The following is a 24,698-nucleotide window of genomic DNA, read 5'->3' as shown; positions in this document are numbered from 1 at the left end:
CATATTGCTTTTACATATGTTGATATGTTGGTTGTGCCCCAATTGTAGATGTCAATATAATTGGGTGTTATATTCTACAAAGTTTATATCTCTATCTCATTAGAGAATAGTTTTTATTATAAAAACTTATTTTTTTAAACTTTGTGAGACATGGCAATAAGAGTTTATTGACCATAGAGTGGTGAGATCGACATTAACATAGTGTTAGTGTGAAAGATAAATAAACCTAAAGCAGTTAAAAGAGATGTATTTAGAATGAGCTTTTAACTAGTGTCAAGGAAAGTAATTATGAGATATAGCTCATGGGGTGATGCCCAACTTAAGATTAGGGGTGATGCCCAATCTTTCGCGCTATAGTCTTAAAGAGAAGTGGTTACTTAATTAAGGTCCGATAAATATTCCCGGTGAATAGCTCGGAACCCTCCCACCAATCTTGCGCTTTCCTGGCTAGTTTAATTGTTGCAAGTATAAATATAGAGCATCTTTAAACTATATCAAGTTCGATTACGGTAAAAGATTTGAGAAATCGTCCGTAGCCCTCCATCATTTTAGTTAAATACTATTAAGCTTATAAATACTATGTTTGTTGGCATACGTCAAGGCATAACTATTCTATGGCTAAATAGTATTCATCTGTATATAAGATATAAGGATAGCTTAAGTTGGTTATGCAACTTTGTTGGCATACGTCAAGAGTTTGCATAAGTTAAATTTAAGCCAGTCAAGAAATGATGGGTACAAACTTGACTAGCATTTTATGATTTGTTGGCATACGTCAAGGTCATAAAAGACTAGGGGTAAAATCATATCAAGAATTACAAGAGTGTAAAAGACAAAAGTTGTCTACCAATTATTGAATGTGTTAATTTGTTGACATACGCCAAGGTTGATGCATTCAATGATAATTGGATCTTGATCCCACTTGAAAACAATGAGTTGTTTTCCGATCACCTATTATAAGGTTTTGAGGGACTCGAAAAATAGTGGGAGGCATAACTTAGATAAAAATAAACCAAATCTATTTTATGTATTGAACATCTGCTAAAATACCTTTTCTCTCTCTTTCAGGCCATTATGTCTGGTTTAAAACTCATATTGGAACAGAACAAGTTAACCGGTCCTAATTACAAAGACTGGTTGAGGAATGTTAAAATTGCCCTAACTTATGACAAAGTAGCATATGTCCTCACTGCGCCCGAACCTGTTCTAGGCCTAGAACCCACTATAGCGGAAACTGAAATCCGCAATACATGGGATAAAGATTGTTCACTTGCTCAATGCCTCACCATTGCCTCTATGGATTTGGTCCATCAGAGACAACATGAGAATATGGATATCAGATCCATATTTCGTAATACAGAAGAACTGTATGGCGAGCAACCGCGACAAATGAAGTACGCGGCGTCTAGGAATCTGTTCCAGACGAAAATGACTGTGGGATCTTCTGTTGGGGATCATGTCCTCAAAATGATCGCCTATGTCAATGAGCTTGAACTTTTGAACGTAGGCCTAGATGCAGATAGATATACAGATATCATTCTGCAGTCCTTGACACCAGCATACTCCCGATTCATATCACAGTTTTTGATGATGGATCTGGAGCCCACTCTTCCTGTCTTGCTTAATTTGTTAAGACAGGAAGAAAGTTCTTTGAAAAAGGGACAAACACCAGCCTTGGCTATAGGGCAATCTTCTTCCTTTTCTGGCAAATTGGTTGCTAAGAAAAAAGGAATGAAGAAAACTACTAAACCAAGGAAAGGTGTTGAGAAGGCTGTTAAGAAGGATAAAGGAAAGGCAAAAATGATGACAGCAGAATGCTTCCATTGTCATAAGTCAGGACATTGGAAAAGGAACTGCCCAGAATACCTAGCCTCACTCACCAAGAATAAGCAAGTTGTTGCTTCATCTACAGGTGTGTTTGTTACTCAGAATTGTTTTTCTATAAATCATACATCCTGGGTATTAGATACCGGATCAGGATCTCACATCTGTAATTTGTTACAGGGACTTAAAAGTTATAGAAAACTTGGAGCTGGAGAGATGACCATGCAAGTTGGTAATGGTATAGTTGCAGCACTTGCAGTAGAGGATTTTCATCTAGCTTTACCAAATGGAAACGTTTTGATTTTAAATAGCTGTTATTTTGTACCAACTATGATATGTAATATAATATCCATATCTTTATTAGATAAAGATGGATATGTATTTAAGTTAGAGAACAATGTTATGAATATCATGTTTAATCAAAAGTTGATTGCTTATGGAACATTGTGCAATGGCATCTATATTCTTAATCAAAATACAATTCTGAACACTTATCACACTAATAAAAGAAAGCACTCAGTTATGAATGACGCTTTCTTATGGCATTGCAGACTTGGTCACATTAATAAAGAAAGACTTGGCGAGCTTCATAAGCATGGATATTTAGATCCATTTGACTTTGAGTCTTATGAGACTTGCAAGTCTTGTCTTAAAGGTAAAATGACCAAGACTCCATTTACAGGAACTGGAGTAAGAGTTACAGAACTCTTAGGACTGATACATAGTGATGTATGTGGTCCTATGTCTACAATGGCCAGAGGTGGCTACTCCTACTTTATTACTTTTACTGATGATTTTTCAAGGTTTGGACATGTGTTTTTGATGAAACACAAATCTGAAGTACTTGAGGAATTTATTGAGTACAAAAATGAAGTAGAGAACCAAACGAGCAAGAAAGTTAAAATTCTTCGATCGGATCGAGGAGGTGAATACTTGAGCTCGGAATTCTTAGGTATTTTAAAAGAGAATGGGATTCTCTCTCAGGTTACTCCACCCTTTACACCACAGCTTAATGGCGTGTCAGAAAGAAAGAATCGTACCCTATTAGATATGGTACGTTCCATGATGAGTAACACTGAGTTACCTTTTTCATTCTGGGGGTATGCATTAGAAACAGCAACACACTTACTGAATAGGGTTCCAACTAAAGCAGTGCCTAAACCTCCATATGAGATATGGAGTGGGAAGAAACCACATCTTAATTATATTAAGATTTGGGGATGTCATGCTTATGTAAAGAAGCAAGATCCCAAAAAGTTAGAGGCACGCTCAGTATTATGCAAATTTGTAGGATATCCAAGGAATTCCATTGGATATCAATTCTACCACATCGATGAACAAAAGATAATTGTTTCTCGGCATGCCACCTTCTTAGAGAAGGAATTTCTTGAAAAAGAAATTAGTGGGAGCATGGTAGAACTGGAAGAAATTTCAGAGATACAAAATATTACTGATAAATTAGTGGAACCAGCAAATTCAGTTATACCAGAAGAACCTCAACCACTCCACAGATATCCAAGGCGATCTCATGCACCTAAGACACAATATAATTTTTTAGTTGAAGGTGGCATGTTAGATCACGTCATAGATGATGACGAACCTTTAAGTTATCAGCAAGCCTCTGAGAGTAGGGACTCTGTTGCTTGGCATGATGCAATGAAATCTGAAATAGACTCTATGTACACCAACAAAGTATGGATATTAGACAATGCTCCTAAAGGGGTGATACCCATAGGTTGCAAATGGTTGTTTAAGAAAAAGTTGGGTGTAGATGGAAAAGTAGAGACTTTTAAAGCTAGACTGGTAGCTAAAGGTTTTCGTCAAAGACCTGCATGATGCAATAAAATCTAAAATAGACTCTATGTACACCAATAAAGTATGGATATTAGACAATGCTCCTAAAGGGGTGATACCCATAGGTTGCAAATGGTTGTTTAAGAAAAAGTTGGGTGTAGATGGAAAAGTAGAGACTTTTAAAGCTAGACTGGTAGCTAAAGGTTTTCGTCAAAAACCTGGTTTGGACTACGATGAAACTTTTTCTCCAGTGGCTATGCTCAAATATATTCGGATCCTACTAGCTATAGCTGCTCACTATGACTATGAGATCTGGCAAATGGATGTCAAAACTGCATTTCTAAATGGTGATTTAGAAGAGTGCATATATATGACGCAACCAGAGGGTTTTGTAGTCAGTGGGAGCAGTGGAAAAGCATGTAGATTGCTTAAATCTATTTATAGACTAAAGCAAGCATCGCGGAGATGGAACATCTGTTTTGATGATGCTATCAAAGAGTTTGGTTTCATCAAAAATCCGGATGAACCATGTGTGTATAAAAGGATAATTGGGAGTATTATATCGTTTCTTATTTTATATGTAGACGATATACTCTTAATCGGTAATGACATACCGTCATTACAAGCGGTTAAAATTTGGCTATCAAAAAGATTTTCCATGAAAGATTTAGGTGAAGCATCCTGTATACTGGGTATTCAGATCTATAGAGATAGATCTAAAAGGATGTTAGGATTATCGCAATCTAGATACATTGGCAAAGTGCTAAAACGGTTTAGCATGGAAAATTCCAAGAAAGGTTTTGTACCTGCATCTCCTGGAATCTCCCTCTCTAAAAAGATGTCTCCCCGGACTGATGAAGAGAGGAAACGCATGAGTCTAATTCCTTATGCCTCGGCAGTAGGATCGATCATGTATGCCATGTTATGTACTAGACCAGATATCGCTTATTCACTCAGTTTGGTAAGTAGATACCAATCTGATCATGGAGAAGAGCACTGGAAAGCGGTCAAGAATATACTTAAGTACCTTAAAAGGACTAAAGAGTTATTTTTGATATACGGTAAAAGTGACCTCCGAATGGAGGCTTTTTCCGACTCAAGCTTTCAGAGCGATATCGATGATAGTAAGTCTGTATCAGGATATGTTTTCACCCTCAATAGAGGAGCTGTCAGCTGGAAAAGTTCCAAGCAGGATACAGTAGCAGACTCGACTATGGAAGCTGAATACATTGCAGCTAATGATGCAGCTAAAGAAGCTGTCTGGATGAGTCTGTTAGATATAGGTGCCCTACAGGTAATTATTGTATATTATAACAGGACCTATATGTATATAACATCCTTGTTCAAAATGATAGTATGCTATTTTGGTAAGATTTATCTGATGTTCTAAATATACAGATAATGTTCTTAGAATAAATACTAGACTATCAGACATTTTGAATAGTGATCGTAATGAAGAGATCTGATTAGTCAGTAACGTATATTCTAAAATGTTCCTAGTTGATGAAGTGTTGAGATAGGATATCATCACTTTGGTTAAGACTAGTGTATGCTCTATTTCTCCTTTTGAAGGAGATGATCAATCTCTTAGATCATTGATGTGAGACATCAAGATACAGTATACAGGTGACTCATTAGTGAATGAGTTGACTGAACGACTCGCCGAGAACATCTAGTTGGTAATATACTTAACTGTCAAATAGAAGTTCTCAAGTGATATAGTACATAGTAGTCTCTTGACCTGAGGCATGAGTGCAATATCTTATATGTCAGTAAAGATGTATTTAGACTTTTACCTAACCACAGTTCTTATTGAATTGTGCATAACGGTTCTTGTTGGGTACATCCCGAGACATAAGTAGATATTAAGATGCTAAGAAGGGATTCGTCTCTCCCAGTATAGGGGTTGATATCATAAGATTGTTTGATATAACTATAGCCTGGAAATCCTTGGCCGAGGTAAATAAGATAAACTGAGTGTCAGTTTGATCTTATAGGTTATGAGTTTAATATCTACAAACACTAATTGAGCAAATAGGGTTTGACAATTTTCCATACCCTAGCCTTAATAGTTTGACATGGTTTGACGAAGAGACCGGACTGTACAGCATTATCACTGACTGGTCCTGATAAAATTTTGTAAGCATCTTGCAGACATTTATCACAACCTATACTCGGGTAGTCTTCATGTGTAGCTAGCACCTCTGTTGTACTTGTGGATATGATCCACTGCCGAGTTTTTTAAGTTGGGCCCTAGAGTCACACCAAGCGCGTACTTGAATCCTATGAAACACAATTTATGGAGTGATGCGTATGATTGATACGCATATATGATTTCTTCCGGATACACATAAACGGTTATGTATATCGGTAAAATCGGAATGCTATGTGCTTAGGAAATGAATTCCAGTATTTTTCCCATAAAGTTAACTTTTAGTCAACTAGTTGACTTTTTGGTCAACAGTTGACTTTTGGTCAACTCTTGATTTATTTGGTCATATAGTGACTAATTAGTTAAAGATTGGAATAATACTATATACCGTATTTATGAAATACTGTATTAGTGATAATAATTTGGTATTCTCATTTATGAAATACACATACCATGTATAATGAGTCATGAGATGAGTCACTTAGTGGTATGGTTTGAGCACATGGTTTATTAGCACATGGTTTTGAAATGTAATGATTCATAAGATGATTCATTGCATGACTCACTTGATTAATCATTAATTTTTGATGATTCATTGCATGACTCATAGGATGAGTCATTCATATCATGAACACATTTCACTCTATAAATATGAGCTCTTTTTCTTATGGAAAGGTTAATGAAAAATTGGCTAAGTGTTTTTTCCATAAGAGAATAAAAGAGAGCTCTCCTCTTACTAAACTTTAGCAATCTTTGAGCAAGAGGAAGTAGTAGGATTTTAAGAACCCGGGGGTGGATATCTTGCCTTGTGTCTCAAGAAGACTCCCATTTTATCAAGCCCACTTGAAGACTTGGAGATCCACTACGAGGAGATTTTCTACTACAAGGAGCAAGAGCTAGGGGTTATTCGATCTTCCATCGAATCACGCTTCGAAAGTATGACTTTCTAACTCTTGTATGCTCTCTTTAATATAGGGATTATGTTAGATTTAATTAGGATGGTCCTATTATGTATTTCATTCTCTCTACATGCATAGCATAATTATACATATAGTCTTCCGTTGCGTATTTTGCATGTATTTAGCATGAATTTCCTTCAATTTGAGGTATACTCCCCCCTACCCCCACGATCCAATCTTAGGATCTTGATTTTCTTCTCAATTTGATTCTCAACTTCTGCTTTATATATCGTAAACTTTTCTAAGACTTCATCTTTAGTTTTTAGAAGATACGTAGAACAATACTTTGAATGATCATCTATGAAGGTTACAAAGTTTCTTCTTCCACCCCTAGTATGAATTTTGTTTGAATCATAAACATTTCTAAGACTTCATAGACTTCATCTTTGAAGGTTACAAAGTTTCTTCTTCCAGAAACTTTTGTAAGACTTCATCTTTAGTTTTTAGAAGATACGTAGAATAATACTTTGAATGATCATCTATGATGGTTCCATAGTTTATGTGTCCTAACCTACCATGTCATTTCTCACAAGATTCAACATTTAAGATTATGGAAGAAGAACTTTTATTATCAAAAGGTCTTATTACATTCAACTTAAAAAGACCATTATAAACAAAAATTTTACCAATAAAAATATCATTCTTGGTAATTACAAACTTATTTGACTCTTTGACAATTCTAAATCCAACTTTTAATAAAATAGATTCACTAATCAGATTTCTTCTAAGTAATGGTACATGTAGCACATTATGGAGAGTCAAAATCTTTCCGGAAGTCATCTTTAGGTCCACACGTCCACTTCCCATTACTTGTCTAGTCAAGTCATCTACTAGAATTACACTCCCTCTACTTGATTCCTGATAAGTTGAAAACCAATACCGATCAGAAGAATATGAATATTTGCTCCAGAATCCAACCACCAGTCATCAGAAAAGTGGTAAATTTTACTACATAAAAAGAGGAAGCCAACCTAAAGGAGTCTGAGTTATTTTCTACCATGTTAACCCTATGACTTGCTTCTTCACCATTTCCGCCTACAGGAGTCTTGATAGGAGCTTTCTTTCGGTAGAAGCACTGAGTCGAAAGATGATTGGTTCTCCCACAGACATAGCAAAATTTAGTCTTAGACTTTTGGCTAAAGGGTTTGTGATTTCTAGAGAGATTGGGATGTTGGTTAAGACGATGAGAATTATTCTTCTTCTTGAAATTCTTGCCCTTGGGTTTGTGATTTGGGTTTCTAAAGTTCTTAGGCTTTTCTTCCACTAGGTTTACTTTTGCTTTCATTTTATTTTTTGGTTTGGAGTTTTGCCTATGTTGGTCCTCTATCCTAATACCTTTGAGGGCTTGTACAAGGGTCAAGTCACCTTGTAGATGACGGAGATATTTAGAAAAGTCAGACCAAGAATGAGAAAGTTTATCAATAAGACTAGATACCTTATATTCTTTAGAGAAAGTATTTCCTTTTGACTAAAGGTATAGGATGTAGTCTTGAAATTCATGGAGCTTATCATTGATGGGTTTACTATATAACAAACTTATTAAAGGAGGAGGAGGAGAAACATTCTATACCGGCATCATCTAAATCGTATTCAGACTCTAGTGCCACCCACAAATATTTTGCATTCTTATATTCATAATAGATGTCATACAATTTATCTGAAAGAGCACTAAGGGTTCGATTGTAACAATAAAAGTTTATTCCTCAGGAGATTTGGAAATTGCGGATGATGTGGTTGTTGGCCTCTTTGTTTTGACGATGTTTAACAAACAATTTACCACTAATATTGTTTGTCTAATGTTTGTGTTTATCTATCTATTGTAGACAAACAACATGTTAGAGGATGGATGGAATTATGCATTCACGATCATATCCAATAGAGGTTGGCGAAATTGTGGTATGAAGCTACGTAATTCAAGTTGAAGATTCAAGTTCAAGCTTCTTCCTCAAGTGTACCAAGTCAAGCTTATTGAAGATCAAGATCAATCTTGGGTAATTTAGTTTAGGTTTTTATATTATGTGTGTTAGTACCTTAAGCTCAATCATATACACACATACACGCTTTGGTTTTATATATATACAGTCATATACATACATATATGTTTTGGTTTAATAGTTTTTAAGTTTTAATATGAAACAATTGAATATAATTAGAAAACATATTTTTGTTTCATACTTACATGCATATATATGATTTCATCAATATCAATTTTATTTAGTTCAATGAAATCATATTTACTTTTGAAATGTTTACAAAATATGCAATTTTGTGAAAATATTGTTTTCTTGGTTTATGGACTTAATAACAATCATATACATCTTTTATTAAGTCTATATAATCGTTTTGTAATGTTTCAAAACATGGTTAAGCTAAAATATCAAAACTCATGTGTTTACATTTTCATGTTTTGGACTATTTTTGTAAAATGATAATATTTCTCATTTAGGAGGTCCTTTTTGAAAACAAGTTTTTATTGCATGTGTATTATCATGTCTACAATCATTTTTCAAAGTTTTACATTTTTTGGATTTTGTTTGATATTTTTTAATAGGGTTTTAAAATCAGAAAACTGTTTCAAATATGTCATTTTTCATATATCAGTTTGTGATCGACCGCCACGGTCGACCGCCTTGAGTCTAGGGACTCAATTTGTGTTTTGATGGCTCGCGGTCAACTATGACGATCGACCGGATGAAGTCCAGAGAGTCTCGCGGTCGACCGTGATAGTCAACCGGATGATGTCCAGAGACTTTTCTCTCTCCTCAGGCGCTCGCGATCGACCGTCGTGGTCGACCGGCCGAAGTTACCATTGGCCGAAGTTACCGATGAGTTTAAGAATTCAGAACGAGTTAAAACTCTGTGGAAAGAGTTATTAAAACCGAATAATCGGTTAAGAAGCCAAGTAGATTTGTTTGTTGTTGAAAGATGCTCCAAAATTAGATCTTCTTGTTGCTGAAAATCCAAGAGATCCCCCCTTAGGTGATAGAAGATCCGATCTTATCCCCTCCCAGGAACTAATCTCCAAAATCTGAACTTCTATGCCGAAAAGATCCAACCTCCTACTCTGTTGAGTTTGTTGAGGTTTTATAGGGGGATAAGGGGTTGTAACTGCCCCCGAACTAATCCGCTCCTAAGTGGGCGTGATTTCCTCAGATCGTAGGGAAAATGGTTCTGAAACCGTTCGACTCATGTTTGAATGAGTCAAACGCCCAATTTGGCGTTCAGGACCCTAACTCCGTGTCCTAGAATTGAGACGCGGAGTTGGGTGTTGACTGAACATCAAAAACGTGAGGGCCGCTTGCGTTTTGCTTGTTGCAGCTTTGAAACGCGGGGGTCGCCTGCATTTCAAGAATTAAAACACGAAGATGAATTCCGCGTTTAGAAGGGGTTAGTTGACTTGTAACCTCTTCTGTAGAGCATTACAATGACCATTGTTTAGTAATCTTTGCTTTAGCAGTTATGGGGTGTGAAAGTCGTCAGATTGTAACTCTCACTGTTAACTGTGAAGACCACTGAATAGGGTTTTCATCAGTTGTCGGAAGTATCGTTGAATTGTAACTCTTCTCGATCCATATGAAAAGTCCTCCATTTGCAGTTTTTATTTGTTGACATGAAAGTCATCTGATTGTAACTTTCATCATCGAGATATGGGAGTCATTGGATTGTAACTCCCATCATTGAAGCTTGATGGGGGGTCAGCTATCTATTGTGATTTTTAGACAGCCTACAGAACCCCTCCAAAGTTTTTGAATGTTCACGGTTGACTGGGACGAATTTTCGGAATACTTTGGATCCTGAAATTTGATTGATTGATTGTCCGCTTTGTCTGATTTGAAGACATCGTGAACCTGGTTGTCAGAATGTTGAGATATTGCTTTCTTAAACCAAACAAGGTAACTTTTGAGTCTTGATGACAATGAACTTAGTCAAACAAGCTAAAGCCCAAGTCATTACTGATGAATCAAACAAGAATGATGATGACAACGAATTTGTTTGGGTTCTTGAGATACTCTACTCAGTCTGCGATGAGGTGTATTCTCTGGATTTCGTCAGGGTCCTTGAGATACTCAACTCAATCTGCGATGATCTGTATTCTCCGGATTTCGTTTGGCTCCTTGAGTTACTCTACTCAATCTGCAATAAGGTGTATTCTCTGGATTTTGTCTGGATCCTTTAGATACTCCACTCAATCTCCGATGAGGTGTATTCTTCGGATTTTGTCTGGGTCCTTGAGATACTCCCCTCAATCTGCGATGAGGTGTATTCTTTTATCTAGAGAATTCTTGTAGGCATTGATGAACACTCGACATGCAGCTTTTAGCTTCATTAATCTTAGTGGGAATGTTAAGCCACTTAGGAGAATGAGCTGTGTGCGATGGATCGAGTTTGACGGTTTTAGCTTCGATGACTGTAACCTATTTGTACTCATCCAAGAGGCTGCATAACTGCTTGTCATACACCAGTTTCTTCTCGGCCTTGGTCACCTTGATAGCTAACGTCAGCCTCTCTTTATTTATTTGAAGCTGTGTCGTAGCCTCTATTGTCGAGATGTTGTTTTTGTTGTGGTCAAAACGCGTGGGTGAACTCTGCGCTTGAGAATTAGAGCACGTGGGTGAGTCTCGCGTTTGGAAGCTCAACCAACTCGAACGCCAAAATCGCATTTGGGCGGGATTCTAGCCTAGAATCCCGTCCTGATTTGACAGCTCACAGCTGTCTATAAATAGACTGCTGGGGGTCAAATCAAGAGTTATTCGACTCTTTTGAATTTTTTAACGAAAATTTTTGTTTTTGTCTTCGGTGAATACTGTTCATCTTCCCTATCTACCAAACTCCATGGTGCCCAGGAAGAAGACTGTGTCTCGGCCCTTCAAGCCCATCGTCGCTGTGGCTTAGGGCTCGTCGCCGTCTGCGTCAGCCAGCGGTGCTGTGGCTCAGGTGGGTTTGCCGCCGCCCCAGTTCCCTTTGATCGGTGGTGAGTATGACCTTCGTGGTCGCTAAACTTGCTGCGGCGATTTCTGATCTTTAAAACAAACGAGGAGACTCGTTTTAATGACGTAACGCGGGGTTAGGACTCCGTCGTTTGAAATTTGAAGCACGGAGGTTACGACCTCCACGCTTAAAATTTTCACCAACGCAAAGTTCCATTTATGCGTTTGATTTTTTCTGACGCAGGGCTCGATCTTCGTGTTTTATTTTGCTGACGCGGGATTTTGATCTCCGCGTTTGTTCTCACTGACGTAGGGTTCAACTTCCGCATTTGTTTTGGTCTTTTACTTTGACTGATTTATTTTCTTTGCTTTTGCAGTGCGTCACACCAATGAGCCTCTCCCTTTTCACCATCATTTTGGTCATGAAGGTGGCGTTGATAAGAATATGACGTTCAATCTTCGCCAAGAACTCCCCGTGTTCTATATCACTGAAAAGGATCGTGTCGAAGCGATTCTTCAGGCTTCTTGTAAGACTCTTCGAACATTGGTCACAGACGCCAAATTTGAGAGTCTAAGTCACAAACAGCTCAGCAAACCAGCGTTCCTCTTCGGGGATTTCGTTGAATTTGAAACGGGTGTGGCTTATGATGGGGATTATAAGTGGCTAAGGAAAGTTGGGGATCGCCGCCTTTTCTTGCCTAACATGGAGAGGATGTACTCGATATCATATTTCTAGTGTGCTTCTATTCCAAGGCGCATGGATTGGGACCTTGTCAAGGAGCAGGACGAAGTTGCCCTTGGAACATTAACTTTCCAAGGAGTTCGTACAGTTGGTTATAACTGACAGGTGACAGCCTTGCGACCAGGTTTGTTCGCCAAAGAATACCCAGTCGGCGAAGTGGCTAGTCCAACGAGAACCTTCGTTAAAAGATTTATGGCGAAGAAGGGAGAATTTCCCGCACAAGGATTTAGATCTCCTGGCTGGGTTCACTCTTCGATGATAGGAAGGTGGGCATGAATGACTAATTTCGTTTTGGAGGAGTTGGAGACACCCCTCACTCAGGCTGGGCTGAAGATTCCTATGCGAGCTACGAAATTTGGGATCATCCAGAGCCACTATCACTTCTTCTCTATATTAGAGAGATACAATCCCAAGACCTGTACCTTCTTCACTCTGGTGGGGGAGTTAGGCTTCATTCTTCACGAGATGCATGACATCTCCGGCCTTCTTCTCGGGGATTTTTCATATGAAGAATTTGTTGCGGGATCTATAGAACTTAAAATTTTGAGGAAAACCAGCCCCAAAGTTTATTCCATCCTGTGGGAAGTCATGTGTCACTTTCACATTTGTATGTAGCAGACGGGAGCTTGAGGAAGTGGCGTAAAACAAGTATCTTAGGCAGAGTACTTGTTCCAGAACTTGACCGATAAGGTAGCTCCAGTGACCAGATTGCATGTAAGCACATTGGAGGAGATTCAGGCCTGAATCGATGCTGCTACCTCCCATTATACGAATGAGGACAAAGAGAACATTTTTCCCACTTACACAGAGTTTGAGAGTTTTCACTATCAAGCTCAGATCCCCATTTCAGACATGGTGCTTCTGGCAGGATTTCTGATGTTGTGGCTGAAACGATGCGTCTTCCCTACCAGGCTAATCGATGCTCTTGTTGCTGAAGTGATTTACCTGGCCGTTCTCTTAGCGCATGGGAGGCCACTGAACCTTCTTTCTGCCATGGTGTGCTGCCTACAGAACGGGTTACGCGAATTGGCCCTGGATTTTATTAATGTTACGGAGGTGGAGTCTGGCGAAGGCAAGACTTTAAAAACTCCAAATCCTCAGGTGTTGCTGCCTTATACTTATCTGATGGCGTGGTACGTGTCTCACTGCCCTTCATTAATGAGTGCGACTTCTCCTCAAGGTGATTCATTCATTCCACTCGTACAACGACTGGAATCTGTAAAGTAGGAGGGGACTTACATGGTTAGAATTCGTCAGATCTTGTCGCGGGACACCAATTATCACATTTTTCATTGCTTCCCTGATTTTGAAGGTAGGGTGTACGGAGCGACGTTCCAGGATGTGGCAGGTCCTAACGGATTCACTCAATTAAATAGGGGTGTTTTCCGTTGGCTGCTCTACATCAGGCCGGGCTACTTGATCTTCAGGCAGGGTAGCAAATGCTTTATTGAGCCTTATTAACCATATATGTTTGCTCGACAATTTGGGTATGACCAGCTATACGTTGGGAATGCTCGACCTCAACTGGCGATTGTGGGCAATCTGTATGAAGGGGCAAGGGCCTGGTACTATACGGTGGCTGGTTGCACCAAGGCTATCTTCAAGCTCCCCCATAAGACACCCAACTCCTACACCTCCATGGGTTTCTACAATTGGTATTCTGCTGCTTCTCAGATCTCCGGCTACAACTTGAATACATCTTGTCTGAAGAAAATCAGACGTATGTATGCTTCAAGGAGGGGGTCTAAGACATATCGTCTGAGAGGGATTAACGAGTACTTATCTTTCGAGGACCCATCTGATGGACAAGAAGGGGAACAAGCAGTTGAGCCTGTTCCAGTAAAAGAACCCCGAGCGGTTGATACTCCCACAACAAGAGCGGCTGGAAAGAGGAAACTCTCAGCAGATGAAACTGGTCGACGTCTTCCCTACCAGGCTAATCGATGCTCTTGTTGCTGAAGTGATTTACCTGGCCGTTCTCTTAGCGCATGGGAGGCCACTGAACCTTCTTTCTGCCATGGTGTGCTGCCTACAGAACGGGTTACGCGAATTGGCCCTGGATTTTATTAATGTTACGGAGGTGGAGTCTGGCGAAGGCAAGACTTTAAAAACTCCAAATCCTCAGGTGTTGCTGCCTTATACTTATCTGATGGCGTGGTACGTGTCTCACTGCCCTTCATTAATGAGTGCGACTTCTCCTCAAGGTGATTCATTCATTCCACTCGTACAACGACTGGAATCTGTAAAGTAGGAGGGGACTTACATGGTTAGAATTCGTCAGATCTTGTCGCGGGACACCAATTATCACATTTTTCATTGCTTCCCTGATTTTGAAGGTAGGGTGTACGGAGCGACGTTCCAGGATGTGGCAGGTCCTAACGGATTCACTCAATTAAATAGGGGTGTTTTCCGTTGGCTGCTCTACATCAGGCCGGGCTACTTGATCTTCAGGCAGGGTAGCAAATGCTTTATTGAGCCTTATTAACCATATATGTTTGCTCGACAATTTGGGTATGACCAGCTATACGTTGGGAATGCTCGACCTCAACTGGCGATTGTGGGCAATCTGTATGAAGGGGCAAGGGCCTGGTACTATACGGTGGCTGGTTGCACCAAGGCTATCTTCAAGCTCCCCCATAAGACACCCAACTCCTACACCTCCATGGGTTTCTACAATTGGTATTCTGCTGCTTCTCAGATCTCCGGCTACAACTTGAATACATCTTGTCTGAAGAAAATCAGACGTATGTATGCTTCAAGGAGGGGGTCTAAGACATATCGTCTGAGAGGGATTAACGAGTACTTATCTTTCGAGGACCCATCTGATGGACAAGAAGGGGAACAAGCAGTTGAGCCTGTTCCAGTAAAAGAACCCCGAGCGGTTGATACTCCCACAACAAGAGCGGCTGGAAAGAGGAAACTCTCAGCAGATGAAACTGGTCGATACGATAAGCAAACTCGTAGAAAGTTGATGGTTGAGTCTCCTCCTGCTAAAGGCCAGCGGAAACCAAAATTGATGGCCGATGCTATCAGAGCTGTAGAAGAAGAAGAACAGAATGAATCTTCAGTTATGGGCCTACCACACAGAACTGGGCTCCGTTCAAGTGGTCCGGCCCTGTCGAGTGAGGCTTCTTCTTATCATTCTCCTGAGGACGAAGAGGGTGAATTAATGACTACAGATGCAGAATCTATTCCGACAGTAGACCCTCCTAAAGCTCCTGCATTAGAACCCAAGGGTCTTGAAGAGAATCTATCCCCTCCTCCTTCAGCACTAATGCCATAGGTTGGTGATTCAAGTCTTAGTCCGACGACGGGACTCATGACTAAATCAGCTGCCAGCACAAGCCTACCTGAGTCTTCAGCCGTGCGTGATGACGAAGAGGAAGTAGACTACGAAGCCTCCTCGACTGGTGATGTAGCTGATGGAGATAGAGATAATGAGGATGCTGGAGTGGGCAACATGCCAGGTGATGACGGGGAGGAAGAAGAGCATGATTCTATAGATGACGTCACTTCTTTTGATGATGCTCCTAAGGTCCCGTCTGATAAAGCATCTGGTTATCTTCCTTTTTATATCATTGGTAAGCCTGGTCTATTTCAAATTCATCTGCACATTCCTTCTGTGTTCCGACCATTTTTATGTGTAGGTTCACCTACTCTCGAGACTACCACCGTAACTCCTCCCCCGGAACAACAGCTTGTGCAGGTGTCGACTCCTTTACAAGAGTAACCTTTGCCTAGCTTGCCAATGACGACTACCCCACCGGCAATATTAATGAAGATCTCACTTACACCAACAGGGGCCGTACCAAGCACATCTCAGGTGAGGGAAATGATGGCCCTGACCTCAAGTCCTTCCCACTTGGACGTTTCTTTTGCTTCCGTGACTTCTACACCCAGGTCACTTGTTAGTCCGCATTTTGATACGTCCACTTCCAGGGTCGTCGAGCCGTCCTCAATTACTATTTCTAGCCCAACAGATGCTCCTGACTTCCTCTATATCTCCCTGGGTTATTTGAACACTCTTGCAAAGAAGGTGATTGAAGTTGTCATGGCTGCTTGAGGTCGCTTTGATTCCTTTAAGTCTCTTTTAGAAGTAGGCTTAAATGGAGTTAAAAGTGTGGGCAATGCCCAATGCTTTGAACATTGTTCAGAAGCCATTTCTCACCTAGAAGCACAACTCAAACACTTAGAGGCCCTTAGTCATGTAGACATTCAGACACAAACTGTGTCTACTTTTGCTGACCTCCAAGTTGAGGAAGTGGCTCGCCGTGAGGCAATTGAGCGGGGTCTGGCTGAGAAAGAGCTTCAAGTTACACACTTGCAAGAGCAGAGCAGTCTGAGACAAAAAGAATTGAGCTCTCCGCTGCTTCTCTGGACCTTATTCACACGAGGTTGGTTGAAGCTGAGGCAGAGGTACTGCGATTGAAGGCTTAGCTTTCTCGTGAAGAAGCCATTGTTAATACCCTTAGCGCTAGGAATGTGGACACTCTTCTGAGTTATCATAAGGAAGCTCAGGCTCTTGAAAGAGTGAAGAAGGAGGTAACTGCTGTAATATCACCCACCGAGGACGAGCTGCGAAGGAAGGCTGAAGCTATTGTACGGGCCAACCATGAGGAAAAACTCTCTGATGTCAAAGCTCGACTTGCTTCTTTTGATTTGACATTGTATTATTCTTTTTCATAAGAACAACTCTGCTTTGTATCACTTTCTTTTGGTTTCTGAATAAAAGTGATATTGGTTTCTCATTATTTTTTGCATATATCATGTTTTGATCTGACACAATGAAATTACGAGGAATGCCAGAGGTGTAATTTTAACTTAGCATAGATTTCCATAATAGCCCTGATTTAGAAAATTATCTTTATTACTGCTTAGGACAATTCCAGAAATTTTAATCTGCTGTGGATAAATACTTGTCATTCTCCCAGGACTGACCAGTAGAATTCTTCCTGTGTTATACTTTTGCTTTAAACACTGAAAGAAGTCTATAGATGCCAGAGGTGTAGCATTAACTTGGCGTGAATTTTCTCATAGAGTGAAATTCAAAAATTTTCCTTATTACCACTAGGGATAATTCTAGAAAGAGTTTATTCCGCTTGGGATTTTATGAGAACACTTCTAATGTAGAGGAATAAAAAGGTTCAAATAGGGGGGTTTGAACTGTTAGAGGTATGATGTTAACGTAACAGGAAAAACGTTGTGATTGGGGTAATTTTGTGGACTTATTGCTCTATTGGGGAGAGTCGATAAGTGAATTTTATCAGATGTGTGATTTTAACATGACAAGAAAGATATTACAATCGGGGTAATTTTGAGGACTTATCGCTCTATTGGGAAGAGTCGATAAGTGAATTTTGTTAGATGTGTGATTTTAACGTGATAAGAAAGATATTACGATCGAGGCAATTTTGAGGACTTATCGCTCAATTGGGGAGAGTCGATAAGTGAATTTTGTCAGAGGTGTGATTTTAACGTGACAAGAAAGATATTGTGATCGGGGCAATTTTGAGGACTTATCGCTCTATTGGGGAGAGTCGATAAGTGACTTTTGTCAGAGGTGTGATTTTAACGTGATAAGAAAGATATTGCGATCAGGGCAATTTTGAGGACTTATCGCTCTATTGGGGAGAGTCGATAAGTGACTTTTGTCAGAGGTGTGATTTTAACGTGACAAGAAAGAAATTTTAGCTTCTCACTAGGGAGGATTGCTAAATGATTTATCATCGGAATGATGAATTGTGATACTTGGTGATTTGAACAAGGTTTTCAGGATTTTATCATCCCACTGATGGGAGTTGATAAATTGGTTATTTACTACTCTGCTAAGAAGAGTTAGTAAATTAACGAGAATCGATAAGTTGGTTTTAATAGAATTGTTACTGCATTGGGAGAAATGCAGGCTAAATGCCAACTCTGCGGGAATGATGATTGTCAGAGGTGTAGTGTTAATCTGACGAAAGATTTGCCAACTGAAAATGATTTAGATCTTGTGGAAGAGATTCAGTGGTTTTGATTAACACTCTGTTGAAAGGATTCATGACCTTAGAGACTAAGTGTCACGTTTGAAAACACAAGGATGGATCCTTCGTTTGGAAAAATTACAACGCGAGGATGACCTTTGCGTTTGAGATTTGAAACGCGATGTTAAGAACCCTCATAATGCTAGTCTGCGCTTAGCATTTGGGAGATTGAACGCTGAGTTGAGCTCCGCATTAAGGTTAAAGTCTTAACAGACTTTATCCATAAACGCTGAAGATTGCGTTTCGAAAAATGGTTGGGATTCTCTCCTAGAATCCCCTACCACTTTAATAGCTTGACGGCTGTTATAAATAGACCTGTGTGGTCACGTCAAGAGTCATTCGACTCTTTCTATTTTTGGCTTAGTTCCAAGAACGAGAACTCTCGTTTGATTTCGACAAGATTTTCGACGAACTTCGTCTTCTCCGACCAGCAGCATCTTCTTTGACCGATTTCATTAATGGCGCCACAAAGAATGAGCTCTGGCTCTAAGAAGGTCGTTGGGGCGACTTCCGAAATGCCGTCAGCTAGGGATGCCGGTGGTATTCTTGTTTCTGCGGGAATGTTGTCGCCACTGTCACCATCGCGTGGGCTTCCCTACCGTGGTAGGTGGTGATCATAATAACTTGTTTTGACAAGTTTTTTGAAAAACCTAGATGGGTTCTTAACAACGAGGAAGATGACTCGTTTCTGTTTAATGAAAACGCGGAGTTAGGACTCTGTGTTCATTATGAAACGCAGTGTTGACTCCTGTGTTTTGAAATCTAAACGTGGGTCTTGGCCTTCGCGTTTGAGCTTTATAACGCGTGTCTCGACTCCTGCGTTTAGGATTTACCACACGAGGCTGGCTCTTGTGTTTCTAGTTTCTTCTCTTAGATTTATGTCAACGACTTACTTTAGCTGCTAATCTTTGCTTTTGACTTTGCAGTGTTCTTTCCGCATGTGCCGCTTTCGCAAGAGCATCATTTTGGGTATATTGGCGGCCCTGACGCGAATGAAGTTTTTAGCCTTCGTAGCAGAATTCCGTTGTGCACTTTCCCTGACTCGGAGAGAACGAGCATGCTTAGATTCCCACGATGCTCTACTCTCAGAGCTTTGATCACCAACTTAGACTTGGAGACTCCTGCCGGCCATGATCAATTCCCTAAATCGACGTTCATTTTTGGAGATCACATAGAAGTTGATGATTGTCTTATACATGCAGAAGATTCAAATCTACTAAGGAGAGTCAATAACCGCTTCCTCTTTCTCCCAAATATGAAGAGGATGTATCCACTCTCCTACTTCTTGAATGTGAGCTGTCGCCGAGGTTTGACTTTTGATATAGTTAAGGAGAAATAAAATGTGTCGCTTGGATTTGGTCGACAAGCTCGCACACAAATTGGGGGACAACTCAAGGGCTTGAGACCCGGGCTATTTGAGAAAAAAGATCTTGCTCGAGAAGCACCATTTTCAGCGAATGTCTTCATTCGCCAGTTCATTGCGGCTCAGGGTGAATTCCCCACACAGACGTTCAGATCCCCGGGGTGGGTTTGTTCTGGAGAAGGAGGTTAGTGGACCCGAATGGTGGACTTTGTTCTTGAGGAGCTTAAGGAACCGCTTGCTCAATTGGGTCTCACAATTCCGGTGTTAGCTACTCGACGTGGGATTGTTCAAAGTTATCCCAATTTCTTTGCCATGCTGGAGAGATATAACCCGGACAGCTGCACATTCTTCACACCTGTAGGGGAGTTAGGTTTCGCTCTCCATAAGATGCAAGCAGTATCGGGGCTGCCATTTGGTCAGATGCCCTATGAAGAATTCATCCCTACCACTGAAGAGCTCTCTATTTTGAGGACGGCACATTCAGAAGTTTATGCAACTTTTTGGGAGCTGGTGTGCTATTTCCAAATCTATGCTCAAGTTGTTGGGATGCGCGGAGGGGGAGTTGTGCATACTACATGGGCGGACTATCTCTTTCAGAACTTAAGTCAGAAAGATGAGGCCGTAACCCGACTTGCTGCCATTTCTCCTAAAGGCGTTAAGGCCCGCGTTAAGGCCCGCATTAAGGCTTCTAACGCTGCTTACAAGACTGAGCACATGGAAGATGGATTTGAGGTTGGTATCAAATTTGAAAATTTTCACTACCAGGCCACAACTCCTATTTCTGACATGGCTCTTCTCGCTGGCTTCCTCATAATTTAGTTAAAACGATGTGTAGTACCATTGAAACCAGTCGAGGCGATATTAGCTGAGGTCGTATACCCAGCTATCTTATTAGCTCATGGGAGGCCTATGAGCCTCCTCATTGCTATGGTAGGCTGTGTACAGAGTAGCTTAAGGATGTTGACCTCTGAACTTGTCGGCGCCCGGGGAATTAAGGCTATTGGGAGGAAAGCTGGGAAAACTCCCCAACCACGTGTACCGGTGCCGTATACGTACTTGGTAGCCTGGTTCGTGCTACATTACCCTTCGTTGATGACGGGGGTATCTGAAGACGATGACGCTTATATTCCCTTTGTACAGAGGCTGGAGTCGGCCACATGGACTAATACCTATATAGTCAGGGCTCGACTACTTTTGTCTCAGGAAGACAAGTATAGAGTCTTCTGCTACGCTCTTAACTTTGATGGAGCTGATGAAGAGGGTACGAGCTTTACAGACGTGTTTTTCGAAGGCTCGTCCTCTTTGGAAGAAGGCACCTTCAGATGGCTTCTCATGATTAGGTTGGGCTATATGGTCTATCGCTTGAGGGAGAAGTGCATCATTGAACCTTATATGCCTTCTCGATTCGTCAGACAATTTGGATATGATCAGTTTTATGTTGGCAATCCTAACCCGGCATTGGCTCAGGTTGGGAACTTGTACGAAAGGGCCCGCGCGTGGTACTTCTTCTCTACCTGAGGGACTCATGCGCACTTTACCTTACCCAACTCACCGCCTGGCTGTTCCACCATTGTAGACTTCCGCGACTGGTTTAATAAGGCTTCTCAAATCCCGAAATACGATATCTACACTTTATGTATAAACGAGATTCGGGAATTACATAAATCGAGAAGCGGTTCCACCAAGACTCGTTTACTGGGAATAGAAGAGTATCTATCCTGTGAACGAGGAGCGGTCGGAGCTGTCAAAGCCCAAAAGAAGTTGCCCACCATTGAGCCCTCTAAAGAAGATGTTCCTATGAGGACTGAAGAGGGGTCGTTAATTGCTGACCCTCCTGAAGGCAAGGCGGCTGAGGAGGTTCCTGAGGAAGCGCCCGCTCTTGAACCTCGCTCTTTAAGATCAGGTAAAAAGACCCTTACTGCTGAAGAGGAAGGCGAATATGATAGGAGAATTCGCAAGAGAAAACCCATCGCTGCCAAAAACTCTAAGAGAGCCAAATTGATGGGGGGAGGCGATGAAATCTGCACCTGTTGCGCGCTTGGCGGATAGGGAGGATGAAACGCTTTAATCGATTCCTTTCATTTCTGAGGGAGTGGGAGCCGACGAGATATTGCCCATTGAGGGTTTAGAATTCGCTTCTCCTCCTCTCATCCATGACCAGGGTATACATGAAGGCTATCCTTCTGAGGTTGTTTCTCCATCTACTCGTAATGAGTATACGGGTCCGATCTATCCAACTGCTCCTCCTCCTCGTTCGAGAGCTCTGAAGAAACTAATCGAGGAATTAGAATACTGGATACAAATGACTATTGATGTCGTCAGTCTTGGGGGTGCTTGCTTTAAGCATTTTGAACCTATCTTGACTAACTGTTTAGATAAAATCAGGGATAAAGGTGATGTGTCGTGGACCAAACATTGTAAGGAGAGTGTCATCCTCTTGGAAGCAGAGTTGGCGGCTTTTACGAAGCTACAGTGCACCAATCTGAAATCTGAAGTGGAGCAGGCTCTCTCCTTGGCTACAATCTCGAAGATACATCATCAAGAGATCCTTGGTAAGGATTTATCTGATAAAAAGGCTCGTATAACAATCTAAAAGGAGCAGCATACTCAGGTGTATACTGATATAAATAGTGTTGTTTCTGATATTCTTGTCACTGAAGAAGCCATTGATCGATTAGAGGCTGAGTTGGCCCAGAAGAAAGCCTAGTTCGCTCAATATGCGTATGTTAGAAAAGGACTTCAGCTTCAAAGCAACAATATTTTTAAGGATTTTTGCAGTACACTCCACGCATCTGAAGGAATTCGAAGAGAGATTGCTGCTGCAGCCCCTGCTGAAGCAGAACTCAGAAAGGAGATTGAAGAACGAGTCCGGGCCGCTCACGAAGAGAAACTTTCAGCATTCATGTCCAGGCTAAAGTCCTTTAAGCTGATGAATCCTGATGCTTAAATTTTATACTGTTTTTAGCTGGGGAATAATTTTGTATCATTTTCAATTCAATTATCGTTACTTTGTATCAAGTAAACAACATTGAATGAAAATGATATCATTTTGTTTTTCATCGTCTCTCTTGTTGAATTCCAACTTAGGACAATGAAAAGTACTGGAAATACCGTGAGTGTAATGTTAGCTTAGCATGAACTTGAAATTCTCTTTATTACTACTTAGAATAATTCCAGAAAATTTCAATCGTCAGAGGTGTAGTGTTAACATGATGACATACAAAACAAAAAAATTAAACATTTATTCCCGAAATACACTCTGACTTGGCAACCCCCAGCCTGACTTGACTGAAGTTTGAGAGTAAGAAAGGGGGCTACATGGTTTACACGAAGTATCTCTTAAGGAACTTCCCGTAATTGGCATCATGAGCCTATCTCCTTTTTGATCGATGAGGCGATAAGCTCCATTCGAATAGACTGATTCTATTACGAATGGCCCTTCCTATTTGGGATTGAACTTCCATTTGGTTTTGTGTGTCATCATCATGGGTCGTCTGACAGCTAAAACCAAATCGCCTTTCTTGAAAATTCGTTCTTTAACCTTTTTGTTGTAGGCTTTAGAAATTCGGGTTTGATACAACTCGATCTGTTGCTGAGCTTGAAGTCGCTTGTCGTCTAAGGCTTCAAGTTCCTAAAGGTGCAGTTGACGTTTCTCTTCCTCTATCATTCCGGTTGTGATAGCGACTCTCAGGGAAGGGATCCGAATTTCTAACGGTAGCACAGCTTCACAGCCGTATACCAAAGAGAATGGCGTAGCTTTTATGGGGGTCCTCACAGTTGTGCGGTAGGCCCATAAACATTCACCGAGTCTTTCATCCCAATCACGTTGGCTCTTTAAAACAAACTTTTTGAGGAGCTTCACAATGGTCTTGTTAAAAGCTTCTACAAGGCTATTTGCTGGCGGATAATATGCCGCAGAGGCAACACTTTGGATTCTAAACTTATCACAAAATCTCTAAAATCCAAAGCTAACAAATTGTGTCTTGTTATCGTGAACTATTCGTCTCGGGACTCCAAAACGGTAGATAACGTGATGTTTGATGAACTTAATCACATTCGAAGTCTTGACTTCTTTCAGCGGGATTGCCTCCGCCCATTTAGAGAAGTAATCGGTTACAGCCAAAATGAACCGGTGTCCTTTGGAAGTCGGAGGAGAGATTGGTCCCACAACATCCATACCCCACATTTCGAACGGCCAAGACGCAGATGTGGGATGTAAGTTCGCTGGCGTTTGATGGATAAAGTCACCATGAATTTGACATGCGTGACAATGGTTAGCGTAGTCAACTGCGTCTGAAAATATTTTTGGCCAATAATAGCCAATTCGTCAGAGGCAATCTCCCAACTTAGCCCTTGGTTGATGGGCTCCGTACATTCCGTCATGAGCCTCCTTAAGAGCCTCCTTTGCTTCCTTTCGATAAAGACATCGAAGCAAAACTCCATCATGTGATTTACGATACAATATTTGGAAAACCGTGTCGTAATAGAATCGGAGGGCCTTTCGTTTGATAGCGGTCGCTTCCTTAGAATTATCGGGCAAAATCTCGTATAAGACATAATCAATATATGGGAACCATCAATCCCTGGATTCAAGCTCTATGGAGGTTGTGCAGACTTCTCCTGCTGTTTTCTTGTCTAAACTTTCCTTTATAGGAAGCTTGGAACAGTATAGCTCGCGTCCCGTGACCTGAATCATTGTTTCAGCCCCTGGTGGCAATGCTAATGAAGTTGCCAACGAGGCTAAAGCATCTGCATAAGCATTCTGAGCTTGTGGAATATATCTAATGAAGAAACCTTCAAACTTCTTTGCTTGCTTTAACACAGTGAGGTAGTACGGGATCAGATCCTCATGACGCACTTCGTATTCCCCTCGGACTTGATTTACGATGAGCTGAGAGTCACCGTAAGCCTCA

Source organism: Asparagus officinalis, chromosome 1 (assembly GCF_001876935.1).
Source record: "Asparagus officinalis chromosome 1, Aspof.V1, whole genome shotgun sequence".
Classification (NCBI taxonomy): Eukaryota; Viridiplantae; Streptophyta; class Magnoliopsida; order Asparagales; family Asparagaceae; genus Asparagus; species Asparagus officinalis.
The sequence above is the reverse complement of the archived record's forward strand: the minus strand, read 5'-3'. Positions refer to the sequence as shown.